Below are 15,784 nucleotides of genomic sequence, written 5' to 3' on the forward strand. Positions count from 1 at the left end.
ACACAGTTTTGACTATCTGTGAGTATCTTTATTGATTTTCCACTCAACTGGTCTTTAAAACAAAACAAAGCCTCTTGATTAGCCTTAAGTTCTCTCCATGTGGAACTTTCTGCTCACTCTAATTCTGAAAAATTTGAATGAAAATATTGATCTTCATTTTCTAAAGAACAAATGGCACCCGTTGCCACTGAACTAGCATCTGAACAAACGATTGCATTCGTCTTAGAATAAGACTTTAGAACACGATTACTTAAATTATTTAAATGAGAAGACCAAAATACCAACTCTTTTAAAAATGCATGTGGACTCTCAAATTTTAAAATTCTATCCCAAGAACTTCTTGACTCTATAAGCATGTAACATTAACGAGTCATAAGCCTGCTAACATTCCCCATAACTGGACCCATGGAAATTATTTTTCCCGTAAACTGTGCTAACTGTCTTGATGTAAATTTTGGTAACTCATCAAAAAATTTTGACAAAGTGTCTAAACAGTCCCGAACCCTTCTATCTGGAATACTTAAACAATGTTCAGAAGAATTCCACACCAGACCTAACTACTCTAACTTCTGAATAGGTTTAAGACGGACTTTTCTTCATTCACTAAAAACCCAGCTTGTTTTAAAGAATCTTTAACAAAAGCGCTATGCTTACTACAAAATTCACGAGAAGACGATATTCCTATACCGTCATCCAAATACAAGACAATATTAATGCCTGATTGTCTCCAAAACTTTATCAATGGCCTAAGACATTTTGTAAAAATGTAAGGTGCTGAACTGAGGCCGAAAGGCAAAACGGTGAACACATAAAAATCCCATTTCCAGCAAAAATGACTGTTGAGCTATACAAATATCTATGTGGTGATAACCTGATTTGAGATCGAATTTAAACATGTTACAACCCCTTTCAAAGTATTAAACAGCTACTTTCCAGTCCTCAAACTTGATCTTATCTTTTCTGACAAACATATTTAAAACACTCAAATCCAATATTAACCTCTTTATACCAGAGCTATTTTCGCCACGCTCAATGGGTTTACAAGAATAGGTTTGAATGGTACTCTACGCACACAACCATATTCTAAGAGTTCTGACACAGCCCCTGAAACAAACTCTTCATGATTACATGCAGATCGGTTATTATTTAAGTACACATCTGTTGGGGCGTTGATAAATGGAATGACGTAACCACTTTCATTTGTACTGATAATAAATTCTTGAGCCTGAATACTCTTCCAGAATTCTACAGAATTTCTAAGCCTATGCTTAACATGTTTAGAATATTGTAAATTGTCTAAATTTCTTAAATAAATTTGCTGTTCTTTAAACAAATGCAGTTTTTCGCTCTTATCACTTATCTGCCAAAATTCAAAACCAGAAAATTCATACTTATCATTTACTGGAGGTGACAGAGCTTGCGCTTGATTGACTTGCGGAATTAAATAGTGGGCAGTTTTTCCTCCAATGTCCAGCTGTTTTACAGTGGAAGCAGATGTCGTATGAGGAGCGCTTTCACCTTTTCCAATAACTTCTAGAGTCTCCATACTGCCGAAAAAGCTGCTGCTGACTACCGGCGGCGACAGGAGCGTTGAAAGAAGTTCCAGCAGAACGAGTATGCTTATAGGGTTGGAACCTCCTCTTCTCCTTAATGGCCCGTAATGCCCTTTTTTTCTGCCTGTCGAAGCTTTTTATAGTCATCAGAGTCTGAGGCGACGTCGTTTGTTTCATGATAGTGTACTGTTGCCCAACCTGCAGGGGAGTTGTCGGCAATTCTAATAAGTTTGTTTCTCTTGTTGATTTTTGTAATTATATCGTCACACAACTTGTAGGAGTCTTTGCTTAAAGATTTGACTTTTTCCTGCACTTCTTCAATAGCGGAAATGATTTCTTCGTTGAACTCAAATTGAATTTTGTTCCCTGGAGATTTCAAAGAGGAGGCAATGTCTTTTTAAAGTTTCTTTTGAAGTTCAATTTCTCGCAACTCCTGTCATTCAAGAATATCGCTTTTAAAAGCACTCAGAGAAGAATCCAAATAAGTTTTAAACAAATTAAAAGTATTTGCAATGTCGCCGCCTTTAATGTCGTTGCTGGTATCCTTGCCGGTATCAAGGAGGATACTTTCGTTGTCGGACATAACTTACATGTAATAGTGACAGAAAAGCACGCAGTCTTGAGCCCGAATGGCAAATCAAAAAGAACGCTTTACCTTTATTATCATTACAAGACTTGTCACAGGTATTTCTACTTACTCAAGTAAAATAGAAAAACGTGTTTGAAAAGGAATAGTATATACGATTTCTTATTTTAGATTTTTTTCAACCTGTCATAAATATATATATTTCATTAACAAGCAGGTTGAGAAAAAAAGAGTCAAAAACAATATGAGGATGTTCGACAACGCAGCACAGTTAAGGCTGCAATAAGGAGGCGGGGCCTAATTTTTAAATACATGTTCTTCAAATTACCAGAAAATGAAATGATACGCTATTTTAAACTGTTGGATAGCTTCTAACATAGACCTAAAGCTTCAGGTCTATGCTTTAAACTACATCAATACTTATTATTGCATGTATTTTTGTCGTTGGTTAAATCCCACACAGCAATATATAAACAATTTACTGATCGCAATGCACTTGTCAATGTGACGTCATATCGTAAAATTTGACGCAGTTTGTATGCAGTATGTTGGAACTCAAAGAACCTTGTCTCAAGAAATACACCAAACATTCAAAATGGTTGCTATGGTCAATGGTTACCATGGCAACCAACATACATTTTTCATGGCCTAAAAATTGCTAAATTTTGATGAAAAATGACCATTTTTGACTAATTAAAAGTCTTTAATACAACAAGATATTTACATGACTTTATCTTTTGTCAAAATACATCATTTTTATAGTTCTTTAGATAATTTCTAGTATTTGAGTAACTTAACCTCATAGAAAAAATATCCCCCCTTTTTAAGTATGATTTTTCTAAGGAAAAATTGATTGTAGCTTTTAGGCTCTTTTGAAAAGCCTGGTACAAATTTTTGCGGACATATTGGAAAAAATAAATACATTGGTTTGAAAGTTCATATATAGTTGTAATATAAACTGAAAAGAACCACTTGGTATTCATATCTTGTTTTCATGTTACCATGGTTACAAACTAATGCTTTTTTTTAAGAATTCCAGACAAGGGCAATAGGTATCTACTATCAGTTTCCATATAAATACCTGACTATTTTAAAATGGATTAAAACCAAATTTGTACATGTTGTGCACAATAGCAAGCACAAAGAAAAAAAAATCAATTTTCATAACAAAAGGTCAAAGGTCAATATCAAAATGGCTCGATTTAGATGGAAAAGTAAGGAAACTAAGCACATTTTTTCAATGCCATAACTAATACTTGTGTTTTAAACAACATAATTATGAATAAACAAAATTACAGTTCTGGTGGACAATACATGTAACTAGCATCACATGAATGGGTAAATACGGACAGAAGGTCAAAGTTCAAGGACACAATGGTATATAAAATTTGCCTTTTTGTCCCCTGCTTTCACTTAAAGTGGGGGATATTTATTTAGGTCTGTCTGACGTCCATCCGTCTGTCAGTCTGTCTTTCTGCAACACTTTCGTTTCTGCGCGATGTCTCGTGAAGCCTTTGAGCCTTTGCAATGAAAGTTTATATAACAACTCCCTGTCGCCTAAGGAAGACCCCTATTGATTTTTGGTATTACATTCTCACCTTTTGCTTGATGCATAATGTTAAAATGCTATGAGAATGGTTTCATTTATTGAAAAAAAGTAGCCAACTCAAAATATTGAAAGCCTATACACGTACCATATTGAGTGACTTGTACGTAGAGAATTGTGCTACGTGCATGTAAAACCACTCTTTTGATGTTTTGGTAGACTAAGTCCTTGTTCTAAAATGTACATTTTTAGACCCTATTCAACACTCCGCACTTTTCCAGTGACAGTCAAAATGTGTTTTCCTGTGACTTTTTTTTCAGAGAAGTTAGCAGAAAAAGCCTAAATCCATTTTATTTTGCAATACAGTAAAAATCTATTATGTATTATTCTTAAAAACTTGAAAATTAAGAGACATTGATGATAAATATTTTAACCCAAATATGCCTGGATTTACGTAATAGATCTGCTATTTCCAAAATTTAATCAATAATAATCTGTTGTAAAAATCTGCTGGACCTGCTCGGATAATCTGATTTTGTGTTTTCTCGAATTTATGTCGGTTGCTAAGTTTCAGTTGGTTGGTAAGCTTGATAGAATCGTACACCTTTTGGTTTGTATTGTAAACATAATTTCTAAACTTGAGTCCTTGAAAATATTAAAAATAATCTGTCCCTGCCTTCTTCCTACGGTTTTCATTTTTTAAAATGAACATGATAAAGTAACCAATGACCAGGACTTACTCCATCCGTTCCAGGAAAAATGTAAAAGCACTTACAACACATAAATTGGTAAGAGTCATTTGTAAGAAAAACACGGATCCCTTGTAAAACATTAAGAAGCGTTATATATAAATATGAAAGAAAGCGGTTCATTCATAAGTGATTAACCCCAACCCGCCCCCATTCCCGAGTATAAATTTTTTGTGTTTAATTTTATGATTTTTTTTCTTTTGGTAGAAAGGGGTGGGAGTGAGGGGGGGGGGCTTGTCAGAAATTTATTTGTGTTTTCATTATTAATAAAATACAGCTACACAGATTTACTATGATCAATTTTACTGCTAAAAGGTTCAATCTACATTTTTCTTAGTCTAGAGAAATGATAAACTTAATAAAAATGATAACTTTAAATATGATTCAGACAATTTGTATTTCTATGCAACCCCCCCCCCCCCCTGCGAAAAAAAAAATGAAAGTATAATTTTAACTGGTCGAAAGGAATCGTCGAAAGGAATCAATTACAAAACAAAACATTTTCATTACTGACCTTAACAATTTTTTTTTATTCTTTTATTTTTTATTTTATTTTATTTACCTAAGTTCTGTACAAACATATAAATGTAGCTTGACTTTAATTATTTAGGTAAAATCAATAGCCTAGATCTCTCACATTATAATTCGGTTTTGATTTTTTTTTTTTCACATTTGTTTTAAAATGGCACTGACTTTCCAAGACTGTATTCATTATAATATATCACTCTGATTGAGACATTGAACCTCTTCTTACAACCAATTCAATATAATTCTGATATCTCAAGTTTATCTTTTATCCCTATTTTAAAACTCCTAAGACCTTGAGGCTTAGGCTTCAATATCATGCATGTGCACAGGGCTGATTTCCGGTACCATGTGGTCTTTTACATTTCACTACTGTTCACACATCAAAATTATTCTTTTGCATGCAGGAAATAAACAAAGAGGTTAAAATTTGTATGCACATTAACCCTTTCGACGCCAAAGCGACATAAATGTCGTTTACTGTGTCAACGCCAAACCGACAAAAATGTCGTTTTTAATAGATGTTTTACATTTTCTTTTATTAACCATATATCTTACGTGTAATTAAACACAATGATATTTATATTTTGACACAAGTATAGGTCTTTATTTTTACGTAGGTACTGGTCTAAATATGACGTCATATTTCTTACGTTGACGTTAAATAATGGCGTCAGTTTTGGAGTACGCTAGTATTGTAAATAAAGTATGGCGCACTTTCAATTAGCAATTTTATTCAGAGGGGGGGGGGGGGAGAGATACGTGTTCTTTATATTATAAGTGGTTCTTTATTTTGAATAACAACTTATAAAATGTATTGAGCCATTTTATTCCCTAGTTTATCATATTGATATACAAGATAACACAGGCTCAGGTGTAGCGTCGATTTCCAAATGATTGTTGGGGGGGGGGGGGGCAGAGATAATTGACAAGCAAAAAAAAAAAAAATCCGAATAAAAAGCAACCGTGAAAAGTTCAACCTGAAAAAGAGACCCCAACTTTGTTCGGATATTAATACTGATAACATGGGATATTTGAAGCTACTACGACAACAAATGAGGAGGGGATGGGACAAACAGCCGCTATATAAATAATTCTATACTAAATTAACACACAATTAAACGTAGGATTGGGGCACAAATTTTTTGCAAAATGAATAAATAAGTAAATAAATTTTGCTATAAAAGAATTTGAATAATGGATCTTCAGGAGCATTATACTGTGTGGATAAGAAAATAACATTTACATTGTCAGTGATTTTAATTATGCTTGAAAATATGTATGAAAAAGAAGAAACAATAGATTACGCTGTAAAGAAAGTATGCGACATCTTTTGAGAATGAATCACTGATCTAAAAGGAAAAAAAATACTTTTACACGTAACAAGTTGTTATGTTATGGGTGTCATTCAGATATTATAAAAAAAAAATGTTCAAAATCATCAACCACGTCACACCAATCGGAAGGCACAAAGTCAGTCAAGAAATCTATACATTATGGGAAAGATGAAAATTAAAGCAACAGTGATGATTTTAGCAAAAGAAAAAAAAGGGGGAAAAAAAACAGATTCGTGCAAAACTTTGATGACCGTATAATATGTAAGAAAGCCGTTTTTTTTTTTTTTTTTTTTTTTTTTTTTTTAACTGATTATTGTAATAAATTAGCCCTGCTTGGACGTCGAGTTTCAACTCTGATATCTCGACACCCCGGATATCTCGACATTTTCTGAAAGTTCCGTTGACTTATACATGACCTTTAGGAAAAAGTACACATGCACACCCTTACACACACGCCTTTCTGCTTTTAGAGAGAAAAAAAAAAACGTTTCTAATCCAATCGTGTGATAACAACCAAAAATACAACTCATGTTCTGTAATTTCAAGATTCCGAGAAAGTGATAACTATGAAAATGGCTAAGTCGCCTATGGAGAGAGTCGAGTACACCGATGGAGTTTCAAACATTAAATGGATATTGCTTAACTGCATTGCCATATACAAAAAAAATAAACGTTGTGTTGGACGTATTATTTAATTATATGTCCATTTTATTGTATCGAAATATGAAAAGCTAAGATGTCAGGTTAGATGATGTCACGGAGGAAGATAAATTCAAGTCTCGCGAGATATTCAGTTTCAATTTCAGATTTAATGCAACTGTAATTCACTTTGCTCAAAAAAACCCAGCCCCGTTTAATGTGCATAATTATATAGAAAAGAGCCAAGAGCAGTACAAGTATCTCTTTGATCATTTTTTTTTTTATTTTAGAACTTTTCGTAAATCTGAGTTGGAAACCAGACAATCGCTGTAAACATATTAGTAATTAATCTCTCGCGAGATTTTTTTAATTCCAGGAATCCATGCAGAAAGGTCAATATCGGATCAAGCGCAATGCTACAAGGAATTCCTTTTCTCATAGGATTGAAATGACGAGCTTTAATAAGCTTGAATATGACACGTGACTGACGGCTATATTTCTATGTCCAGCAGGTGAAGTTAGATCACGAAGTTCAAATCATTCCGACATCATTAAATGGCAAGATTGAAAATATGTTGCGTACGTCATTTCCATCTGTTAGAGTCAAAACATTCATTTTGATGATAGAGAATGGGTCTGAGGAAACATGGGATTGAAATTCATTTTCAATCCACCTCAGCTACTCTTGTACGCACTGTGTTTATGATAGATCCAGAAGACATATAATGTCAATTTCGGAATAGTTTGACATTTATATAAATCAGGTAGAGTTTTCTGTCCAATGTTTTTGTTTTATGATTGATTGATTATTATTGTTTAAAGCCGATAATAATCAATCAATCATTTAAAAGAAACATTGGACAGAAAACTCTGATTTAAATAAATTTCAAACTATTTCCAAATTGATTTAAGAAATAATAAAATGACGACCATTTGATTTCGAAGGGGGGGGGGGGTTAGTCCTTAAAAATAAGCAAAAAGTTTTTGAGCTTGGAAAGCCCCCTCCCCCTTTTCCCGTTTTTGCTTGTCAACTGTTTTTCTGTGAAGAAGACTGAAACAAGATAAAATCTCTTGACATCCTTGAAATAAATAAACGATGTATTCTGAAGGCATGGACATAAATAAATTTACCCCCCCCCCCCCATTATAATCAAATGGCCGCCCCAGATCAATACCAGATGAAGCAACACCTAAATCCGCATTATGACACAAAGCCTTACGACCAATATCAGAGGCCTGTTGAACAAAAATACCCAAGGCAACCCAGTGGAAATCACTATCCAAAAACCCAGCTTAGAGACTTAGTGGAACAACTTTTTTACCTCGTGTAAAGTGGAACAACATTTTTCTTACCCGTTGTAGATTACTGGCGATTTGTTTCTTTACTTGGGTTGTGACATTCCTCATTCAAGTTTAAATTTATTCTTGTCATACCTGTACATTTGATTACTCATAATCAGGTTACAAAATGTTCGCAAGATATTTTCCTTTCCTTTAAGAGAGCTGGGTGGTTGTAGCCATTTTCAGACTATATTGATCTCCTTTAGAAGAAGAGCTCCAAATAAAGATATATAAAAATGATTAATTTTTAAAACTAAAATGTATGAAATTTTTGTTTGCCAAATGATAGTTGACAGCCTAAGATATCATATCTAAAAAAAATTAAGTTATATCTGATGGTTAATTTGTTGACCCCCCAGCCTCCTTAAACATTGTAAATATCGTATCAATTTTTTTTGTGTGTGTATCACTGTCAAATATAGTACATATCTTAACTTTTTGCTGTTTTTCCACATGTTATCACTTGATATTGCATATTGGAATGTCCATGGTCTAAATGATGACAAATTAAGTGATGACTTTTTAGTAGTTTGTATAGAAAATACGACATTGTATGTTTAGCAGAAACAATGTTGAAAGACTCGTCAAGAAGTCTTCCTGGTTTTTCTCCACCTTTTGTGCTCAACTCAAAAAAGTTCAAGAAAAAAGGCAGACCTTCAGGTGGTCTACACATATACATTAAACCTACTATTTATAAAAATTTCAGAAAGTAACATCAAAGTGAAAATAGCTTATGGATTGAAACCAACTTAAAAATCTCAAATCAGAGTCAAGAAATAAAAACACACTATTTTTGCTTTTGTTATATCAAACCGTATGTAACAAAAACTAAATCAGAGGAAATTTTTGCAGCTCTAGAAAATGAAATTGCAAGATTTAGATGCAAAGGTGAAGTATTAATATGTGGAGATTTTAATGCTAGGACAGGAGGGCTTCAAGATTATATAAAACATGATACAATAACTGACACCTTTTCTGATTGTCCTTTACCTAAGAACATATATGAAAGTGGAATATCATGTAAACGTTACCAACTTGATACAAAATCAAACTTGCATGGACAATTGTTAAACCCCATATGCAAAACTTATGGATAATCCATACTTAATGGAAGATTTCTTGGAGACTCTTGTGGCTATTTTACTTTTCATAATGTTAATGGCTCTAGTACAGTTGATTATATATTGGCGTCTAGTCATTTATACCACAGAATTCAGCACTTTAATATATTGCCTCCATCAGAGCTTTCTGACCATTGCCTTATTAACACTAGAATACTGATGGATACAGACTTGTTTTGTAAAGAAAAATAGAACTTGAACACTATGAAAGGGAAATTTCTCTGGTCAAGCATCTATGAAATACAGTACATAAATTATCTTTCTGGGAAAGAAATATCAAAGGAGCTATCAATGTTTAACAAAATGCTTGATAATGCAAATAAAGAAAATACAGGAGATACAAATCAGTTAATCGACAAGATGACTATTATTATTATTACTGCAGCTAACAAAAGTGTACCTTTTAAAAACTACAAAAATAAGAAAAACCTCCAAAAGAAAAATAAACAAAAAACAAAGTGGATTAATTATGACTGTTTATTACTAAAAAAAGAAGTGCGAAATTTAGGCAAAAAAGTTTCACGATATCCTAACAACATTGAGTTGCGGCATGCTTTTTTAAATGCTAGGAAAAATTACAACAGACTGAGAAAACATCTTAAATCGAAGTATTACAATAAAATTTACTGAAGAAATAAATTCAATAACACCAAACAAAACTCAAAATTTTTGGAATAAAATCAAAGAAAATAAAGTTAAAATGACAGAAGCAGAATCCATTAACACTTCAGATTTTGTTGATCATTATAAAGGTCTGCTCAATAAAGAATATTCACCTGAAGAAAATGAAAGGTACAAATTTAAGAATTTTAATCTAGAACCCCTTCCATTAGATTATGAGTTCACCCAAGATGAAGTTAAAAAAAGTATACTGAAATTAAAAAATGGTAAAGTCCAGGTCCAGATCTGATTTTGAATGAATTTATAAAAGCAGGTAGTGATGTAGTTTTGCCTGTTCTCACAAAATTGTTCAATATTATACTTAAAAATGGGGTTATGCCCAAGGATTGGAACCTTTCACTTATTACATCACTTTACAAAAATGGTGATCCAAACGATACAAACAATTACAGAGGTCTTAGTGTTACAAGTTGTCTTGGGAAACTCTTTACTGGAATTTTACAGCAACGCTTACATTACTATCTTGAATCTAATAATCTTCTCAGTCAATATCTGTCTGGTTTTAGAAAAAAACCATAGAACTACGGACAATATCTTTGTTTTAAGAACACTTATTAGCAAATATACATTTAAAAAGAAAAAGAAACTATTTGCCTGCTTCGTAGACTTTTCCAAAGCCTTTGACACAGTTTGGAGATCTGCACTTTTATATAAAATTAATAAAAAAGGCATTGGTGGCAATTTTTTGAAACTTTTATACAATATGTAGACAAATACTTATTACTCCTGTAAAAAGGACAATCAAATGAGTGAAGAATTTTTAGCAAATAGAGGAGTGAAACAAGGTGATAACCTGAGTCCAACACTTTTCAATATTTTTATTGATGATTTGTAATATATTTCAATAATACAGCCACAGATCCAGCTTATTTAGATACATTACCTATTAACCACATGTTTTTTGCTGATGATCTTATTCTTGTATCAGAGACACCTACTGGTTTACAGAAATGTAGAGATATTTTAAGTAAATATTGTCATGAATGGAAATAATGTGTGAACATGGAAAAAAAACAAATGTTATGATTTTTTCTCAAAGTACAAATAATGAAAATGAGTATGGTTTTTACTACAATCATAGCCCTATAGAAATAACAAATCAGTATAAATATTTGGGACTTGTATTTAATTCTGATGGAAAAATGAAATTCTCTGCAGAACAGCTGTCAGAAAGAGCTAGAAAGGCCTATTATGCTATAAAAACTAATTTTCCAGCTAATATAAATTTTTCTGTTGAGACAATATTAAAACTTTATAGATCTATGATTACTCCAATTTTAACTTATGGTTCTGATATTTGGATTGCTGACTACAAATGTGATTTATTATCCTCAGATCATTTCCCATTCGAAAAAATACAACTCCAGATATTTAAAGACATTCTGGGTGTTCATAGAAAATCATCTGATATTGCTGTTCTATACGAGTTGGGAGACAGTTCCCACTATTTTATTCAGGTTATGAAAATATGTTTAAATTTTATTCAAGATTGAAAAATTTAGATTCAGAGAATGAGCATCAGAACCAATTAGTGGTGTCTGCATTTAAGGAGGATAAAACATTTGGGTCTAGAATATCTTGGCAAAGAAAACTTTTTACTCTTCAACAGAAATTGTCTTTATCCTCATTGGACATAACACATAAAATTTTAAGACATAAATTAGAGGAGCACTATAGGAACAAAATCTGTGAACAGTTAAAGAACATTTCTAAATCAGATTCTGGAAAATTAACTTTTTATAGTAATATAATAAATTTAAATGAATATAAATTACAGAACTACCTACAATTACCATTGAAGAAATCTGAAAGAACAATCCTAACAAAACTAAGAATTAGTGCTCATACACTACATTTTGAAATAGGGAGATACTCAAGGCCACCTATTCCTAGAGAAAAACGTGTATGTCATGCTTGTAAACTTTTTATTGAAAATGAAAAACATTTTATACTTTATTGTCCTAGTTATGATCAGTATAGATTACAATATTGTGATATATTTAATGTTCAATGTTACATGATGGAAAACCCTATTATTGACATTATCAACCCTCCAAGTATTAAAATTGCCAGAAGAGTATGTAACTTTCTGAAAAAATGCTTTAATATTAGAAAAGAAAAAAACTTCAACATAACTGCTATGCTTACTGGAATATTTTTATTGATTTTATGTATGTTATTGTTTATTGTATTCATGACTATATGCCAATGTATGGTGGTGTTGTCAATAAATAAATTAAAATTGATTAAGCCTTCGGGCAGCCTTAACATAACTGCGTTTATTTACCCTAAATTGCACTTGTTAAAAGAAACAAATAAGTGCACGTTGAGTTCTGAACTACTTTAATTAGAAACCGATCAATCTTTACAGAAAATTCCTTTTTATTTACTTTCCAGATAATTCACAAATAAATGAAAACTTTTTAGAACAAGGCCAGTCATTCCATTTTTCCAAAGTTTCAAAATTCGTCACTGCACAATGTTCCCGTCCTCCAGCATTTGTCGGCTGGCCCTTTTTCCAGCTTGTAAACATACGCTTACCCGTTGAAAAAGATCTCCAGTCACCTTCTTTCCCTAGGTCTGTTCGATCTATCCATATATTATCTGTGAATAAGAGTGAGCGATGCATTAAAGTAATCTGAAAAGGATAATGTGAAATGCAGTAACGTTGTAATTAAGATATACCTGACTTATATTGAGATGAGATCCACTTATTCTCATTTTGGCCATCAATTTGCACTAAAGTAGATCCATGTTGCCTACAGAACATCTGAAAAAGAATATATTCTAATACTAAAAAACACGTACAGAAAATCGTCATAATTCTATCCTTTATAATACACTTTTATACTAGTATGCTTACATTCTTGAAATCAATCCCTTACGAGTGTTTTAGCTTTTTGTTATTTTTATCAATTTAACCAATTTAAAGTTGAAAGTTTCTGAAGTTATTATGCTACTGTACAAATGTTTTTTTTATATAGTTTATAAGGGTTCTGGACACAGTTATATTGTGTACAATTTTAAATGTCTATTTTTATTCAAAGCATAACTTCAGTTTAATGATTTGAACTTACGTGAATATTCTAAGAATTCAATGATAACGACATTCTTCTTAACATCACGTCAAACACCTGTTTGTTTACAAGCTCTGTTATTGTTAGTGTTTACGTTTTACAGGCGTGTCTAATTTGTTTAGTCTGCACACATCACTGAGCATGGACTGACAATACTGGTGACTTAGTTTTGCTTTCTCGCATTTCTACTCTGAACTTTCTGGATTATAGTTTTCCTATTTTTCATTAATACACAATAAAACTTCTATTTTTCTTAAAAAATTATGGATAAAGTTTACTTTGTGAAAGTGCAAGGATATGTGTCAATAAAACGCGTCCCGAAAATCATAGTTTTAATGATTTTCAGATAAAAATATTTTCTTAACACACTTTTAATATATTTCGGTGCAAAATGCTCTAGCTACATATGAGTTATGATATTATTTAGAAAATGAGAGCTTCAAATCCGTGTCCCTATCCATTTAAGACATCGAAGCGACATCAAATCACTGTGGTTTTTGATTTTGAAGTTGTTATTTTTAAGTAGAGGGCAGAAAATAACGTATTTGAGGATCTGGTTATATATTCTATGTTTATATTTGTGTATAGAATCTTTATTTTGTCTTCTGATATTTTTCACAAAATCTATTGATCCATTTTATGCAAACCACAGGACATTTTTTTCTCGATCTAAGAATCTACTACGAAATATATAACATTGAATATTGAATTTGTAGTTAAAAAAAACCCAGTATAAATCATTTGTGAATAGCATTTAAAAAAAACACATTTACTCACATGGGCCTCAAACCAATTTAGTTTCTGTGAGAAAAATGCATAACAGTGATTTTTAAACTTTCTCCATCCCTTTGGACACACTGTAAAATAGAAATAGTAAGATTCTGACCGTTTTTGCAGAAGATTGAAAAGAGGTAGTTTGAAACAACAAATCAGAAAAAAATATCCATTTACCCTAAACCTAACGATATAATATATTTATAATTTTTGAATAATTCTTTCCACTTTGACATCTATTTGTTTATGACAGTGTGGAAACTTTTGTTAGAGTCGGTTAGGAATATAAATAACACGTTTTTTCAACATAAGCAGAAAAAAATAAATACATATAGCTCCAGGTTTATGCTTTGCTAAATGTACGAAGCCTATCTTCTTTCTAATAGGTTTAAATTCTTTCAGAAGTGGTCAATCATACATCTATTTTTTCCAGCGGAATCACGGTCATTAAACGTGCATCCTGTACTTCTGCACTTTGTCTCAAATACCACAGACTTAAAAAAAAAAATAATCATTATCAAGTATCGAACGATTGTTCAGTTTTCATTGTGGCATAAATAACCCTGGTAATAAACAAGAGGACCATATACCACAACGCTCACCTGAGTAACTTAAGTTCTGCTTTCTTAAGAAGAGTTTTCTTTTTTATGTTCCCATGAAAAGGTGTGACTAGATTATTGCCCCGCCATAATTTCAAGCGATCTTTGAATCCACACACGTGGATAATTCAACATCTATATAACTAAAATCACATTGCCGTTATGGAAAAGAAATTTGTGTTCCTGTAAACAAGCATTGTGTAAAAATTTGATTCCGATTTAAGCCTACACTTTCCCAGGGTCTATAAATTGAAAAAAAAAATGAATCAATACAAGTTGGAAATTTTTGCAATTTAAATGGTTCTGTTGTGGTTTTTGAGAGAATTTTGAAAATGTTCTTTTATCAAGTCCCATGTAAAATCTATTGTGGCCCTACTCTATCCCAAGATTAAAAAAAATAGAATCTACGTTACGTCAGGAGGCTTTAAAATAAGTTTACTCTTTTCTGACCCAGATGTTCCTGAGAGATAGATTTTAAAAGATTGTTCTAAATATATTCAAATGTGAAAAAAAACCTTATCCCCTATAGTGTATTCCTAGCCCCACTCCCCGGGTGCCATGACTTGAACAACTCACTAAGAAGCTTACATATAAGTTTTTCCTTTTCTCCTCCCATATTCGGATATTTTCTAATGTGAAATTTAATCCCTTTCTGTGTCTCCGATCTTCCTCCATGATTTGAACAATGAAGGATCTACACTATGTTTAGAAGCACTTTATTAGTTATCATGATTCCTGATCCATTTTTTTGTGAAAAAAAAACGTTTTAAAGACTTTGCCCCTTGATATTCCAATTTTCAAATGTTGCCCCAACCTACTCAATGGGACCATGATCTGAACATTTAGAATTTACCGGACATAAGAAAGCTTTCACGTAAGTTCACCTTCTTTGGTCTAGTTTCTCAAGAAGAAGATTTTTAATGACCTCACCCAATCTTGCCTTTTTCTCGATAATTTCCACTTGAAAGGGAGGTTGACCCTTCAACAATTTAGAATCCCTTTAGCTTAAGGATATTTTGTGACATATTCTGGTAAAAATTGATCCAGTGGTTTCCAAGAATGTGAAAAAATTACAGACGGATGGATTGCAAGATAGACAAGACAGACAGAAGACAGCTAGACGGACGCCCGAAAACGGATGATCAGAAAAGCTTTGAGGTTTCAGCTCTGGTGATAAAAATAATTAAAGAACACTCCCTATTGAAAAAAAATGCTTAAATGTACATGGAATGTTCTTTTTTCAAATTTTGATATCA

General features: G+C 32.3%; 1 pseudogene; it reads right to left on the bottom strand.

Moving 5' to 3' along the window:
- Positions 1-1,028: 1,028 nt before the first annotated feature.
- LOC133175639 (uncharacterized) lies at positions 1,029-3,753 on the bottom strand (annotated as a pseudogene).
- Between the last annotated feature and the right edge of the window lie 12,031 nt (positions 3,754-15,784).

The sequence above is a fragment of the Saccostrea echinata genome, unplaced genomic scaffold (genome assembly GCF_033153115.1).
Source record: "Saccostrea echinata isolate AGI-Se365-2 ecotype Australia unplaced genomic scaffold, CSIRO_AGI_Sech_v1 ptg000064l, whole genome shotgun sequence".
Classification (NCBI taxonomy): domain Eukaryota; kingdom Metazoa; phylum Mollusca; class Bivalvia; order Ostreida; family Ostreidae; genus Saccostrea; species Saccostrea echinata.